General features: G+C 48.2%; 1 pseudogene; it reads right to left on the bottom strand.

Annotated features, from left to right (window-relative positions):
* The window catches only part of LOC109734529 (uncharacterized), a 156,383-nt pseudogene that overhangs the window by 25,492 nt on the left and 115,746 nt on the right, over positions 1 to 15,145 (bottom strand).

Here is a 15,145-nt window from a genome sequence, read left to right as displayed (position 1 = left end):
GAGAATACTTTAGCACCTTTGAGTTGCTCGAATAGCTCATTGATGTTGGGAAGTGGATACTTGTTCTTGATTGCCTTCTTGTTCAATGGACGGTAGTCGACACAAAGTCGTTCCGTGCCATCCTTCTTTTGGACAAAAAGAACCCCACAACCCCATGGAGATGAACTCGGTCTGATCAAACCCAGACGCTCTTGTTCATCGAGCTGTTTCTTCAATTCCTTCAGCTCCTTGGGTCCAAGCTTGTATGGACGCTTGCAAACGGGTTCCGTGCCTGGCTCAAGATCGATAATGAACTCAACTGGCCGGTGAGGAGGCATACCCGGAAGCTCTTCTGGAAAGACATCTTGATACTCACAAACGACTGGAATCTGAGAGATGGCATTCAACTCGCCCTTCTCATTGAGAGAAAACAACCGAATGGTTTCATCACGAGCGGCATAAATAATCACATCCTGAGAAGAGTGTGTCAATTGAATTTCCCTGGCAGCACAATCAAGTTGATCTTTGTGCTTAGAAAGCCAGTCCATCCCGAGAATTAGATCAATATCCGAGTCACCAAGAACAATTCGAGAAGACAGAAATTTATAGTTTCCCATCTTGATGGAAACATCCGGAACCATGGAGCTTGCGTTCATGAATTTACCCGGAGAGACAACTGATAACGGTCTAGGCAAATCTTGAAAAACCAACTCATGCTTGGATGCAAAAGGTCTAGAGATGAAAGAAAGCGATGCACCAATATCAGATAAGACTTTGCAGGAATATCATTAACTGAGAGATTACCCATTATCACATCAGTAGATTCCTCCGCTTGAGCTGCATTCATCATGTTCACCTTAGCAGACTTGGGATTATGCTTGACCACTGCATTGCTGGAAGATCTCACAGGAGGAGGAGGCGGAAGGTGCCTTTGGTTGAAGCACTTGTTAGCATAGTGACCTTTCTGCTGACACTTGTTGCAAGTCACCTCTGAGAGTGGACAATGATAAGGAGCATTCAACTTTGGAGCTTGATTCTGAGGCTTGTTCTGATAGCCAGAGTTGGATGAGTGGGAAGATCCATGGCCACCTTTGTTCTTCTGCTGGTAAGGCTGGCGAAACGGAGGAGGAGGAGGCAACCAGAACTTCTGTTGCTTAGCAGCCACTAGTGAGGAAGAAGAAGACTGGACTGCGTCCCTGACTCTCTTCTTAGAAGCCTCACACTTGAGCTGAGCAGCCTCTTGCTTCAGTGCCATGTTATAGAATTGATCAAACTGAGTAGGCTCAACAAGAACGAGAGCTAACTATAGATCCTCTCTAAGGCCACCTCTGAAGTGATAGATCATGCTCTTTTCATCAGGAACGTCTTGTTTAGCGAAGCGAGCAAGTTTCTGAAACTGGATGTTGAATTGATACACAGACATGTTGCCTTGCTTGAGATTGCGGAACTCCTCATGCTTGCTCTCAACAACACTTTGTGGAATGTGGTGCGCTTTGAAGTCCCGACAGAAGTCAGTCCAAGTGATCACACGACCTCCTCTGGAATCTTTGTATTGTTGATACCAATCAGCAGGTTGGTCCTTGAGCTGAAAAGAAGCGAACTTGACATAGTCCTCAGGCCTGACATTGCTACATTCAAAATGCTTGTTGATGTCCACGAGCCAATCATCGGCATCTGTGGCCTCGGCACAGTAGCTGAAAGACTTGGGCTGATTTGCGAGGAACTGGTTGAGGGTAGCGAAGTGAGGCTGATTGTTGCCTTGACCTTGATTTCCTTGACTGCCTTGCCCTTGGGTGCGTTCTTGCAAGAGTTGCAGAATCATCTGAGCATTGGCGTTGGTGGCTGCCATGATAGCTTGCCATGCCTCCGGAGGCGGAGGTGGTGGAGGAGGGTTCGCCTGACTCCCATCATTGCGTTCCGGATTCTGACGCGTTGGCGGAGCCATCCTGAAGAGGGTGACATCCGTTAGCATCTTGATAGACAAATAGACAAGTAGAATCAACGGATAGAAATTGCAACATATAGTCTTCACAATAAACATTCGAACAAGGATGAACAAATGAATTCCATAGTAAATCATCACACTTCCATTAAGTTGAGAAGCCACTTAGAAAAAGGTATGGAATCAACATTTGACTTTGAAGCAACTTGAATACCACAATTCAAAACAAAACAAAGTATTGGCTGGCAGAATAAGCCGGAACAAACATATGATAGAGATTTTGTCCGAAGTTTTCGTGGTGGGGCCCACACGGGCTCGATCGTACAGCACCATCATGTACAAGGCAGTGCACATGACATACGAAGCATCCCCGAGTCGGCATAGCCAAGGACTCTTTAAGACACTACGAGACCACCGTAAAACCAACCGTGGAAAGGCGGACCACTAGACATCAAACCCCAATCTCATATCATTCGTCTGTCGGAAAGATATCCTAGGAGCTACTTGAATTCCCACTTATAAACTCCTGAAACTTTCTGGTTATGCAATCTGGTGTTGGTGATATAGGGGACACAAAATATATCACCCAAACTAGCAATCCCTAGATCCAGCTGTACCCATCCGTCAACACATAACCAAGAAACCTTCGGAAATCATTTACCTCAACCTTCGAAAAGCATCCGTTATACGAGTTATGGCAATACTCCCGAACTCCCGCCCCAGTACTGGGTGACGTCGAGGTGATCTCACCAACAACTGCATAAAAGAGATTTCGATGTCGGCGAAACTCAGGTATTCCAGAACTGCAACGATAAAATTGTGACGACAACACCTCGGAGCTCAACTCCCCGGGACACTGCCACATCCCCTAAATGTCAGGAGGCACCAAGAACAATGTTCTCGTCACAAAACCATCGGAACTATTCCAAGATACCCGTGTGATCCTAAAAAAATTTAGTGAAATTTGAGGAGAGAAGAGTCAAAACTTCTACGTCAGGAGGCCTCACCAGAGCGACGAAGGGACTGAGGAGTAACAAGAATCCTACTCTCCGATATATATAGTCCTAAGACTCAAAACATTTTTGTTCTAGACTCAACAACGCCAGCGATTCGATCAAGCAGGGGGCTCCTAAGTCGGGGATGGCTCTGATTACCAACTTGTAACGCCTACGATGCGGCTATATCTCCCACGTGTCGAGGCACGACTTAGAGGCATAACCGCATTGTGGTTTTGTCGCAAGAAGGGTCATCTTCACATAATCCCATGTAATGAACAAGAATGGGATAACGAGAGTTGGCTTACAATCACCACTTCACACAATACATAAATTAATTCATACATCATCCAAAATCCACACATAGACCGACTACGGTCAAAATCCAAAAGAAAATAAGATAACCCCAAATGCTAGATCCCCGATCGTCCCAACTGGGCTCCACTACTGATCATCAGGAAAAGAAACATAATAACGACCACGTTCCTCGTCGAACTCCCACTTGAGCTCGGTTGCGTCATCTGCACTGGCATCGTCGGCACCTGCAACTGTTTTGGTAGAATCTGTGAGTCACGAGGACTCAGCAATCTCACACCCGCGAGATCAAGACTATTTAAGCTTATAGGAAAGGATGGTGTAATGAGGTGGAGCTGCAGCAGGCACTAAGCATATATGGTGGCTAACATACGCAAATGAGAGCGAGAAGAGAAGCAACGCAACGGTCGTCAACTATTAATGACCAAGAAGTGATCCTGAACTCTTACTTACGTTCATGCATAACTCAAACCGTGTTCACTTCCCGGACTCCGCCGAGAAGAGACCATCACGGCTACATACGCAGTTGATGTATTTTAATTAAGGTCAAGTGTCAAGTTCTCTACAACCGGACATTAACAAATTCCCATCTGCCTCATAACCGCGGGCACGGCTTTCAAAAGATAATACCCTGCAGGGGTGTCCCAACTTAGCCCATTATAAGATCTCATGGTCAACGAAGGATAAACCTTCTCCCGGAAAGACCCGATCAGTCTCGGAATCCCGGTTTACAAGACATTTCGACAATGGTAAAACAAGACCAGCAAAGCCGCCCGATGTGCCGACAAATCCCGATAGGAGCTCCACATATCTCGTTCACAGGGCACACCGGATGAGCCAGACGTCGGGTTGGCATAGACCCTGGTTGCCCAGGGGGCGCCGGACATCGCTCGGTTTGGGCCAGCACTCGAAGGAGCACTGGTCCGGGGGTTTAAATAAAGATGACCCTCGGGCTCGCGAAAACCCGGGGGAAAAAGGCTTAGGTGGAAAATGGTAAAACCAAGGTTGGGCCTTGCTGGAGGAGTTTTATTCAAGGCGAACTATCAAGGGGGTCCCATAAATCACCCAACCGCGTAAGGAACGCAAACTCAAGGAACATAATACCGGTATGACGGAAACTAGGGCGGCAAGAGTGGAACAAAACACCAGGCATAAGGCCGAGCCTTCCACCCTTTATCAAATATATAGATGCATTAATTAAATAAGAGATATTGTGATATCCAAAATATCCATGTTCCAACATGAAACCAACTTCAACTTCACCTGCAACTAGCAACGCTATAAGAAGGGCTGAGCAAAAGCGGTAACTTAGCCAAACAACGGTTTGCTAGCAAAGGATGGTTAGAGGCTTGACATGGAAATATGGGAGGCATGATATAGCAACTGGTAGGTACGCAGCATGGCAATAGAACGAACAACTAGCAAAGCAAAGATAGAAGTGATTTCGAGGGTATGGTCATCTTGCCTGCAAGGTTCTCAGAGTTGTCGAAAGCTTGATCCTCGTAAGCATACTCAACAGGTTCCTCGTTCACGAACTCGTCTCCCGGCTCTACCCAAAACAAGAACACAAGCACCGGAACCACAATCAATCACGAGAAATGCATAAGCAACATGCAAAACATGTATGATATGCGAGATATGGTATGCGATGCATATGCGTGCTCCGGAAGAAAAATGATGAACAAGGCAGTAACTTGGCAAACCAAGCATGCCACTGGAAAGATGAGATGATTTCGGTTTAAATCGATATAAAGATCACCGGAAACGGATGCACGGTTTGCAAATGGCAAGCAAAACAAGAATGACACGAATCTGCGATTAACAGCATGATAGCACTTAGAATACATCAAGAAACTATGCTACCGCACTCCAAAATAGCAACTAAGCATATGGCAGTAATCTACAGGGGATTCTTGACAAAAGATCAACACCGCGCTACGGCTAGATCACAACATAACAGGCTCAAACAAACATGGCAAAAGTGCAAAAGATATCAGGTTCCCAGACTTGGTGAAATTACTGGACATGGCATAAACAGCATCAGCTAGCACTGTTCAGAGCAAGTAAACAACATGCTACAGGAACTTAACATGGCAAAACAAGGCATCGAATGAATCTACTAAATGCATAGAACAAAAGTCTCTTAATGACCATAAGCCAAAAAGGACCAGAAGATAAGATGGCAACCATGTAAACATAGCAAGTTTCGTTAACAGGCAGAAACAGTAATATGAAGGCATCTTGGTGAGCTTGATTCACTCAACACAAAGCAATGCATGACAAACAAGCATACCTACAGCAAGATGGCATGTTTATGAAGCTATCCATGGCAAGAGCAAGTACATACCATGAAAGGATCAACTACAACAAGCTTGGCAAAATTGAATATCATGTAAACAATCTTCCAGGAACATTTTATAGCAAAAGTAGAGCAAGATTAAGACATGCTAGGCACTCCATAATTGCAAACAAGGGCATGGATGGATAGAGCACAACTATATCTACAAAACATCCTTACTGAACATCACCAAAAGTAGCAGGGATCTCTCTGTAGCCACATGGATACATAGCAATAAAATAACAACAGTCACAGACTTAGCAAAATTACTAAGTCCCTGAAATTAGAAACATCACGAAGCCTAGTTTGCATGCTTGTGCTAGTCACCAAAGAGATCACAAAAGTACATGGCATACACCTCTGTAAAGATGGCATGACATACATAAAAACACATGTAGGGCTCATGCCCATAAGATGCACAGATTAAATGCAACAAAAATAACAAAACCCTAAGATCTGATAAGTAACAACAGTTAATAGCATATAGCACTCTTGCACCAGAGATTTGGGCATCAAGATGGACGCAAATGAACATGGCATAATAGAACAAAATGAAGAGCATCTCGTAGCGAACATTTTGATATATTAAACGCATGAAACGGAGCTATATGCAGAGAGTTATGATGCGATGAACATGAGCATGTATTGTAAAAATCTCAGGACTTGGAATATTTTCGGGGGGAGGAGAAGTCAACCTCCAGAGATCTGAATCGGGCCGAGCTTGAGCTCGCCGGGGCGGCTCGCCGGAGCAGAGGTTGTGGCCGGCGTTCGGGCGGAGAGGAGGGAGAGGGCGAGGAGGAGCGGCCTGAGGGAGGCGCGGTCGGGGAGGCGGCGACGGGCGCGGCGCCGGCGGGCGGCGCGCGGGCTCCGAGCGGCGAGGCGGGGCGACGAGGCGGCGGGGTGCGGCGGCGCCGGCGGAGGGGACAGGCGGCGGCGCGCGGGCCGGGCGCGGAGGAGACGGGCCGGCGGGGCCGAACGCGGGCTCGCGGGCTTCGGCGGCGGCGCGGCGTACGGCTGCCACGTGTCGGGCGGTGGTTGGCTGCGGGCGGCGGCGGCTCCGTCCGGCGTGCGGAGGCGATTTGTTAGGGTTTGGTCTGCGAAGATATTCGGAGGGGAGAGGTGTTTATAGGTAGAGGGAGCTAGGAGACTCCAAATGGAGCACGGTTTTCGCCCACATGATTGTGATCGAACGACCTAGAGGATGGAGGTGACTTAGAGAGGTTTTGGGCTGTTAAGAGGGGGGTTTTGCTGCAACACACAAAAAAACTTTACGGTAACCCGGTTAACCGTTGGAGTATCAAACGACCTCCAAATGGCACGGAACTTGACAGGTGGTCTACCGGTGGTATACCAAGGCCACTTGGCAAGACTCGGTCCATTCCGAGAACGTTCAACACCCGCTCACGAAAAGAAACAAGAGGGGTGCACCGGAGGAGGTGTGAGTGCCGGATTGCAAAACGGACAACGGGGAAAATGCTCGGATGCATGAGACGAACACGTATGCAAATGAGATGCACATGATGACATGATATGAGATGCATGACATGAAAAAAATGCAAAACAAAAAACAAAACCCGACCACGAAGGGGACATCATAACACATAGACGAAAATGGCAAAAGTTGGAGTTACAAATATGGAAAGTTACATCCGGGGTGTTACAAAGCGCTAGTGCAAAAACAATGCTGGTGAGTGCCCCTTATGCGACACCTTTGTAATGAATAATGGTCCTGCGAAAAAATATCACAGACCAGAATAATTGTTCCTGGATGAATATCTATTGAAAAATAAATAGGATAGATATCACCTGGTATTTTTGTCAGAAAAACGAGGATGCTGGTGTTGAATTAATTTTCTGGCAGCCTGGCGCGGTACAGATGCTTGCACGGCCTCCGGGGTCGAAGTATGCTGGACTGCAAACTGTCGGACCCAACACGTGTTCATTGGACACTGTCTTGTAGACGGGTGCAGGAACGGCGTCTGACCACAACAAGCCTAGCGTCATCGCCGTGATGTTGGGTAATATTTTTTTGAATGAATAGTTGATCTTTCTGATGTAGTATTGCTTTGTATAGCTTTAGTATTTGTAGCACCAGGCCTCCACGTAACCTGCCCTCCTTCGTCTTTTTCTTGTCTCACATGAGGTTTGTACGTGGATCACTTTGATTGAAATACCATGCAGGCCACTCGTGAGTTGTGATACCCCCATGTTGTGACTGTCAGGTACGTGGAGGGATTACTTGATCCATGTGACGTAGCACTTTTAAACCAGAAGAAAATGACAGTACGTCATCTGCCTCCCTCTACTGACACATGTCATCTGGACTCCATGCACTTGCTTTCGCTCTCTCCACCTGATTTCCTCCAACAAAATAACACCGACCACCGGCCACCAGCGGCAACCACTGCGGTAGGATGCAGGCACCACCAGCCGCTGCAACCACTCCACTCGCTTTTCTTTTTCACCGGGTCAAACTCCCCCTCATAATCCTTTTACTTCAACGAGCTAGGACGCTCAGGGGTGCGTCAGTAAGGCGGAGCGATGTTGTGGCGGCTCATCGGCACAGGGCTGCGGCGCAGGTAAGAGGAGGTGAGCACGGCGAGGCGACTTGACGGTGACGGCGGCGAGGTGGTGGGCCAGGTCGGAGTGTGGCGGCTTGAGGGAAATCACGGCAGCTCACGGTGACTTAGCAACTTGGAGGTAGATGCAACCGGAGGAGGGTGTGAAGGCGCCGGTGACTCGAAGACGGAGGCTCAAAGGCTACAGGAAACCACCGGTGAACTCCTGGCGGAGGCGACGGTGTTTGAGGCCACAAGGCGACTCGCTGTGGAGTAACACAGGAGTGGCGCTCGAGGTGGCGCGAGGCTATGGCGGTTCTCCAGTGAGGCGTGGCCGCGGCGGCTCAGCAGAAGCTGCGGCAAGGGGAGCCACAGCATGGACCGATGGCTCGGGACGTGTGCGAGGGGCACCGGCGGCTCGAGGTACGATGGCGGCGACTTGACGCAGAGGCGGTTGAGGCGTGACTGCAGCCGGCGGCTCGAAGTGCGAGGCCGCAAGGGTGGCTCGATGACTCGAGTAGAAGTGACTGACAGAGGTAACTCTGGCGGTCGACGGCCCGACGCAGCGTCTGAGGAGGCTTGCAGGAAGAGAAGAGCAGAGGCGGCACCTCGGTGACTCAGCAGCGGCCGGGTGGTCATCAAGGATGGGCGGATCTGGCCGCCGGGCCTCGTGCGGGCTGACACAGGAGTCCAGATCGTGGCTGGCTCCGTTTCCGGATCGTGTTGACTTGATCTGTATTTGAGTCAAAGTAGTAATCCAATGGATGTTTCGAGGCTTCACGTGGGATCAATCTTCGAGGCTGAGATGCCGTTGTTTCTTCTAATTGGAAAAACTCATGGTACCTTTGGCGACACATAGTTGCGGTTTCGGGTGATCTGCGTGCGTACGGGCGATCTCTTGTCCGTCCTGCTGGATCGCTTTGTTTAGCTAACCTTCCTCTCTTCAATTGGTAATATCAGATCCAAAATTAATCACTACTCTGATCACAAAAAACGATGAATTCTGCCGGCCCGGCGCAAGGTTGTTTCCTACGTGGTTTCTCGTACCGACCCTTCTTTAACTGCGAGCTTCTCGATCCCTAAAGAGTTCTCTCCAAAAAGTCAACACCACCGTGCGCGGGCCCCATGGTGGGCGCCAACTGTCGTGGAATTGTCACGGCAGATATCCTAGTGTGAGGACTTAGTCGTGAGGCCAACGCATCTATGTGGTAGCTTGAGAGGGGTTGATCAGGACGAGAGACGCGACGCGGATCAACACACAAGACAAGGATTTAGACAGCTTCGGGCCCCAGGAAACATCATCCGGTAATAGCCCTACATGCTCGTTGTGGCTAGGTCTCATTATGCTCGTGAGGGAGTCGCCGCATAAGCTGGCTCCCCTTTAGTTGTCTCTAGCCTTAGCGATTCTTTTCTGTCCCTCTTGGGGTGCCCTGCCCCTCCTTATATAAGTTGAAGGGGCGGGTTACATGACTAGTCCTAGTAGGATTAGGATTACTCTATTACAAGTGGAGTCCTAGTGTTGCTTCCTTTGTAGGAGAATATTCCTTATGCCTTTCCTCTTAAGTCGGCCCACCATAACATGAGCCGGCCTTCTGGACCTTGGGCCTTGTCGTCCGTCTGACTCGCCCGCCGGGTCATCAGTGAGTCTCAATGTCCAGGCGGATTGCCCGTAAACCGCCAGGTCCGAGCGGGTCGCTAGTGAGTCGCCAAGCTCCACCCAGGTCATACATTCGGCGGGTTACACCACGGGGTATATCCCCAACAGATGGCATGCTTGATATTGGAACAACATCTATGGAATTTGCATAGGAGCTCATCAAAGTCTTCACTTTATTTGGAGCTGAAGACTCTAAGGATGCAGATGCTTTCCTTTTCTTCAAAGCTGCTCGCTCTGCAGCCTTGGTTTTCTTCACTTCTGATGCAGAAGGAAGGGTAGGACTTGTGGTCTATGCAGGAGGAGCAGAGGAGATTGGTGCAGTTTCTTCAGGTGCAGTAGGAGATGCTTCAACTGGCCTGGCTTGTTCTTCAGGCGCAACACTAGAGGTTGCCCTGGCAGTTTCTTCAACGGCTGGAATTTCTTCATCAGCCCCGATGCTTTCATAATCTTCAACAGCCTGATTTTCATCAGCTGTGCTTGCATGTTCTTCAGTTGGCTGTGCAGATGCTTCAGCTTGAGGAATTTCACGTTGCGTTGAGGCTGCAACATTTGAGGTGAATCCCTTCGCCATTCTGACAAATCTGACTTTGGCTCCTAGCCAATCTGCACGGTATGCGTCAAATTCATCACTGAGTGCTTTGGTCTTAGTTTGTATGGCCACAAGTTCATCAGTTGTTATTTTGACAACATTCTTCTTCAGAAATCGCTCCTTCTTGTACTGAGCTTTCTTCAGTTGCTTGGCCATCTCAAACTTCCCTTTTTCTTTGCATATGAAGGCTGTCAGCATATGACTTTGGCCAGGTGTTAGATTGAAATCGGGCATAGGAGTGTTGGGGTCCTTGTGCCAGAGATCAATGAAATTGAGAATCAACTTGGGATCCAACAGAAGAGGCACATTGCTGCCTTTGGCTCTAGCGGCCCTTTGCTGTCTGTCTTTGATGATTTCTGCTAATTCCTCATCATCAGCTTCGTCTTCACTAGACGGCACATGGAAGGCAACCTGCTTCTTGTGAGGACTTGGCCTTGTGCCTCGTCCAGCAGTGGCTTTTGTCTTCAGCAAAGTTGGGCTTGTTGAGGACTGAGGAGGAGCTGAAAAACTTGCAGATGCTCGTGAAGCAATAGAGATACCAGTGGTCCTTTGGCAAGAGGTGAGATGCGCAGGTGTCGAGGACTTTGCAGCAGCTGTTGATGGTTTTGTAACAGTGGGAACTGCAGCTGCTTGAGGAATATGCCGTGAGGGCTTTGATGAGCTTGGCCGTGAGGTCATTGCTGAGGAACTGGGCTTGTGCGCAGGCTTCTTGGGCATAGCCTTCTTGGGCTTGCTAGCAGAGGCCTCAACAGCGGCAGCAGCAGAATCTTCATTGAATTTCCTCCTTGGCCATTTTGGTCAAATTGGCTTGCCGTTTTGCCCATTCATCTGGATAGTCCTCACTGTGCTTGAGGCTAGTGGGATCTGCAACTTGGCCAGGTGATAACGGAGGTCTTGGGCAAGGAGTGTGTAAAGAGAATTTCTTCATGTACTTCGGAGTTACATATCTGTACTCCCTCCATTCCAGTGCCCATCTCCTCTCTATCCTCTGAATGCGCACCTTGCGCTGATTTTTGTTCTCCTTGCCATGTTTGGCTTCATCAGGAGTATAGTATTCTGCATAGATATCATCAGGTATCTCAAAAGCAATATTCACTTCTGGTCTCTTGCCTCCCTTCTGAGGTCTCTTGCCATCAGCCATTTTCTTCAGCTGAGGATTTTCAACAATGGAATTCTCTGACGAGGTATGCAATTTGTCTTCGAGGAACGCTGCAAATGAGTTAAGTTGATGAGAACCTAGAGATTCAGCAGCAGACATATGTACCTGTGAACAGAGTATAGGTGCGAAGAATCTGGAGAGGTCATATGCGTTCTCAGAAGTTTTTCAAAAGAAACAATTTGAGGAATTTGACCAGGAGTGTCTTGAGGAATTTCACTAAGCGATCTTTGACTTGGGTTCTAGAGTTGTATAGATTGAAAATCCACACAATTGAGGAATCTTGAAGAAAAATGTTGCTTAGAGAAACAAATCAAGAAACAGATGGAAGTGTGATGTTTATGAGTGTGGAAGTTGAAGAAGAAACACCTTTTGAAGATTTTGTGCAAATCATCAGAATCAACAAGGGCAGTAAAAATAAATTTTATTTACCCTTGACGAAAAACACGATGAACTGGGAGTGGAAGTTGAGAAGTTCGTCCGTTCAGATCTTCCATGCCCTAACTTGGCGGCGGAAGACAGCTACGGCAGCGGCGGAGTGAAGATTTCCATGGCCGGAGCAAGTACGACGGCGACGAGGTCGAGGCAGTGAAGCTCTTCCTCACCGGCGATGATGGAGAGTAGCGGAGGTGCTAGGTCAGAGAGCTCGAGCGAGGGGAGTGAGGTCGAGCAGGGTAAATGCGGTCTGAGGAGGGTGAGGGGTATTTATAGCCGAGGTGAAAAACCGCTCGTCCGAGAAAAATGGACGAACGTGCCCCTGACCCTTCTCATCCTAGTGACATGTGTCACCCACATACAGTGAGGTGGAGATCGTGTGAGATCGTAGGTGAATATAATAACCTTATCGTGGGATGTGGAACGATTTGAGGAGCAAAAGCCAAAAATTCAGATAAGAATATTTTAAAGTTTTGTTCGCAAATTCTTCAGCTGACAAGGACAGAGCGAAGATTTTGAGCGGGTTTCAAATAGAACGCACATACTCTCGGTTTCATTGTTATATACTACATACTACACGCACATACTCTCGGTTTCGACGGATATTACATATAACATACAAAACGCAAATGGTGGTAACTACCACTGCCTGTAGGAAACATTTGTTATATATATATATATATATATATATATATATATATATATATATATATATATATATATGCTATTCTAATAACACCTTCTAAACCTTATTCTGCTAACAGCGGAGGCTTATTCTACTAACACCTCCCACCACCGAGCCAACCCCGACCCAAAAACAAAAAGTGTCAACCACCCCCTCCCCCCTAGCCTCCGCACCTAGGGTGGCCTCCTTCCAGCAGCGAACAGGCCGCCGGACCGGGGCGCGGGCATCAGCACCGGATCCCTACCCCCTTCAGCACCGGCCCGAGGCTCCCTATCCCGCCGTCCAGCACCCTCCACGGCTGATCTATCACCACCAGCGACTGCTCCCCTGCCCCCTTCCTCGCATGCCCATGGCGTGAGCATGCAGGTGCCACTATCCCCTGCTGCGGCAGCAACAAATCCCCGGTGCGGCCACAAATCCGCAATAGGGGAGCACGCGCGGTGGCGGGGGAGGGCGGCAGGAAGTGCGCTTCCAAGTACCGTTGTCGTGCAGGTTGGCTGGCGCTGCAGCTCTCCCTCCTCAGCCGTGCAGTTCGCCAGCGATGCCCCCCTCCACGACTCCCGGCATCCAACTCAATCCCATGCTGATGCCTCCCTCTCCTCTGCATCTGCCTCCACCCGAGGGGTCCTCTTCAATCCATGCTCGCGCCTCCACGGTCAAGGGTGTGCGTCCGTGTAGGCCCTCAAAGATGCAGTACATTTGTGCATGCGTGCAGTACAGTCTCCGGTGGTGGTGGCGTGGCGGGGCTCTCCGGCGGCCTTCTGTGGTAATTTCGCCTTCCTTTTCCCCTACTCCTCGTCAACCCTTCCCTCTCTGCTATGTCGTCGCTTCAATGTTCGGCCTCACTTTCGCGTCGACAGGGGAGGTAGTGACCACGGCGGTGCAGCTCACTTCGTCCGCGCAGTGATTTTTTTTTTCAACTGCAGCTCACTTCGTCACACCGCTGGCGAAACAGTGCACTCCCCTGTTTCCTCCTCTCTGGGATGAGCAGAGCAATGGCATCGCTGGAGCAGTCCACACAGCATGGGTGCATCGCCATCGTCAACTCCCCATGCAGTGCACTTCTGTGCTGTAGGGTGAGGATCGTCAGGAGTCGTCAGTGGTGACAACTCCACTAACTATTCGTAAACACACTGCAACACCCGAGCAGTTCACTGTGTCGGTGCAAGCAGCCGTATCCACAAATGCGAACAGTTCACGCGGGGTGGAGGTGCTGTCGCCGCCGCCAACGCCCTGGAAGAACAGTACCTTCCCGTTTACAGTTGAGAAAAGAGCTTTTTTTGCTCTACTTTTTTTGGTAGATTTTGGGTTGTGCACTTCTCCTCAGCCCCCGCCATACTACAGTCCCGCATCTGTCATGGATTAAACGCACTGCAACACCCGGATAACTGCACCGCATGAAGATCCTGGGCGAACTACAATCCTGGGTGTCCTCCGAAAGCAGCTGACACCTGATTCAATAGGAGCCCCATGCAGTTTAGAAAAAGTTACCCTTGCGTGCGTTCACAATTGTTTACAGTGGGTGTGGTTCCTTTAGTGCTACAGTGCAATTTTGTGTTTGTGTTTTTGTAGTTTGCTTTGATTCAGTATGTAAAAATGGGGAAAAGAAAAACCATGTACGAGTAGTTCCTTACTCTCGACAACGCAGTCTAGATTCGACTTGTCTGCAGATTTGTAACATGAAAAAAATGCAGTTCCGGAAGGTTTGGTGCAGAGCAAAATCCATTATGAATTTGGAACATCAAACAAAAATGCATTTAAAAAACATGCAAAATGCAGTGCACTTTGGTCTACCAAAAAAGTCCACTACAAAGGATTTTTTAGCACACACCTTTTAAAACCAAAATGCATTTAAAAAATCATGCAAATGCGATGCACTTTTGTCTTGAAAAAAGTCCACTACGAAGGACTCCTCAGTACAGTCCATTTCAAACAAAATGTATTTAAAAACATGCAAAAAATGTAGTGCACTTTAGTCTACAAAAAAGTCCACTCCGAAGGACTTTTCAGTACACTCGTTTTAAAATAAAAATGCATTTAAAAATCATGCAAATGCAGTGCGCTTTGGTCTTCAAAAAGTCCACTATGAAGGACTTTTCATACAATTCATTTAAAACAAAATGCATTTAGAAAACATGCAGTTTGCTTGATTGTCTGATGCAGTGCGGTTTCCTGTATGAAGCAGTGCATTCTTCTATCTAATGTGGTTTAGACATCGATTTGGGTGTCGTGAAAAACAGAGTGTCCGCATTTTGATAAAATCAAAACTGCTCTTAAACCGCAAGGAACTAGCGGAAGTGTTCTAAATGAAAAAGTTGTGCCTCGTCGATATCTTTTCCACGATGTATCATTTGCATCATTCCGCTGAGCGGTTTGAAAATTTTTATGAAAAAATGGCCGCTGCCACTCGTCATTCGCCGCACGATTTTCAAAATTAACTTAAAACCGTAAGGAATCTCAAAAACATTTCAACATATGAAAGTTGTGCCTCGTCCT

The sequence above is a fragment of the Aegilops tauschii genome, chromosome 5, assembly GCF_002575655.3.
Source record: "Aegilops tauschii subsp. strangulata cultivar AL8/78 chromosome 5, Aet v6.0, whole genome shotgun sequence".
NCBI classification, from domain to species: Eukaryota; Viridiplantae; Streptophyta; class Magnoliopsida; order Poales; family Poaceae; genus Aegilops; species Aegilops tauschii.
This window is presented reverse-complemented; position numbering and strand designations above follow the sequence as displayed.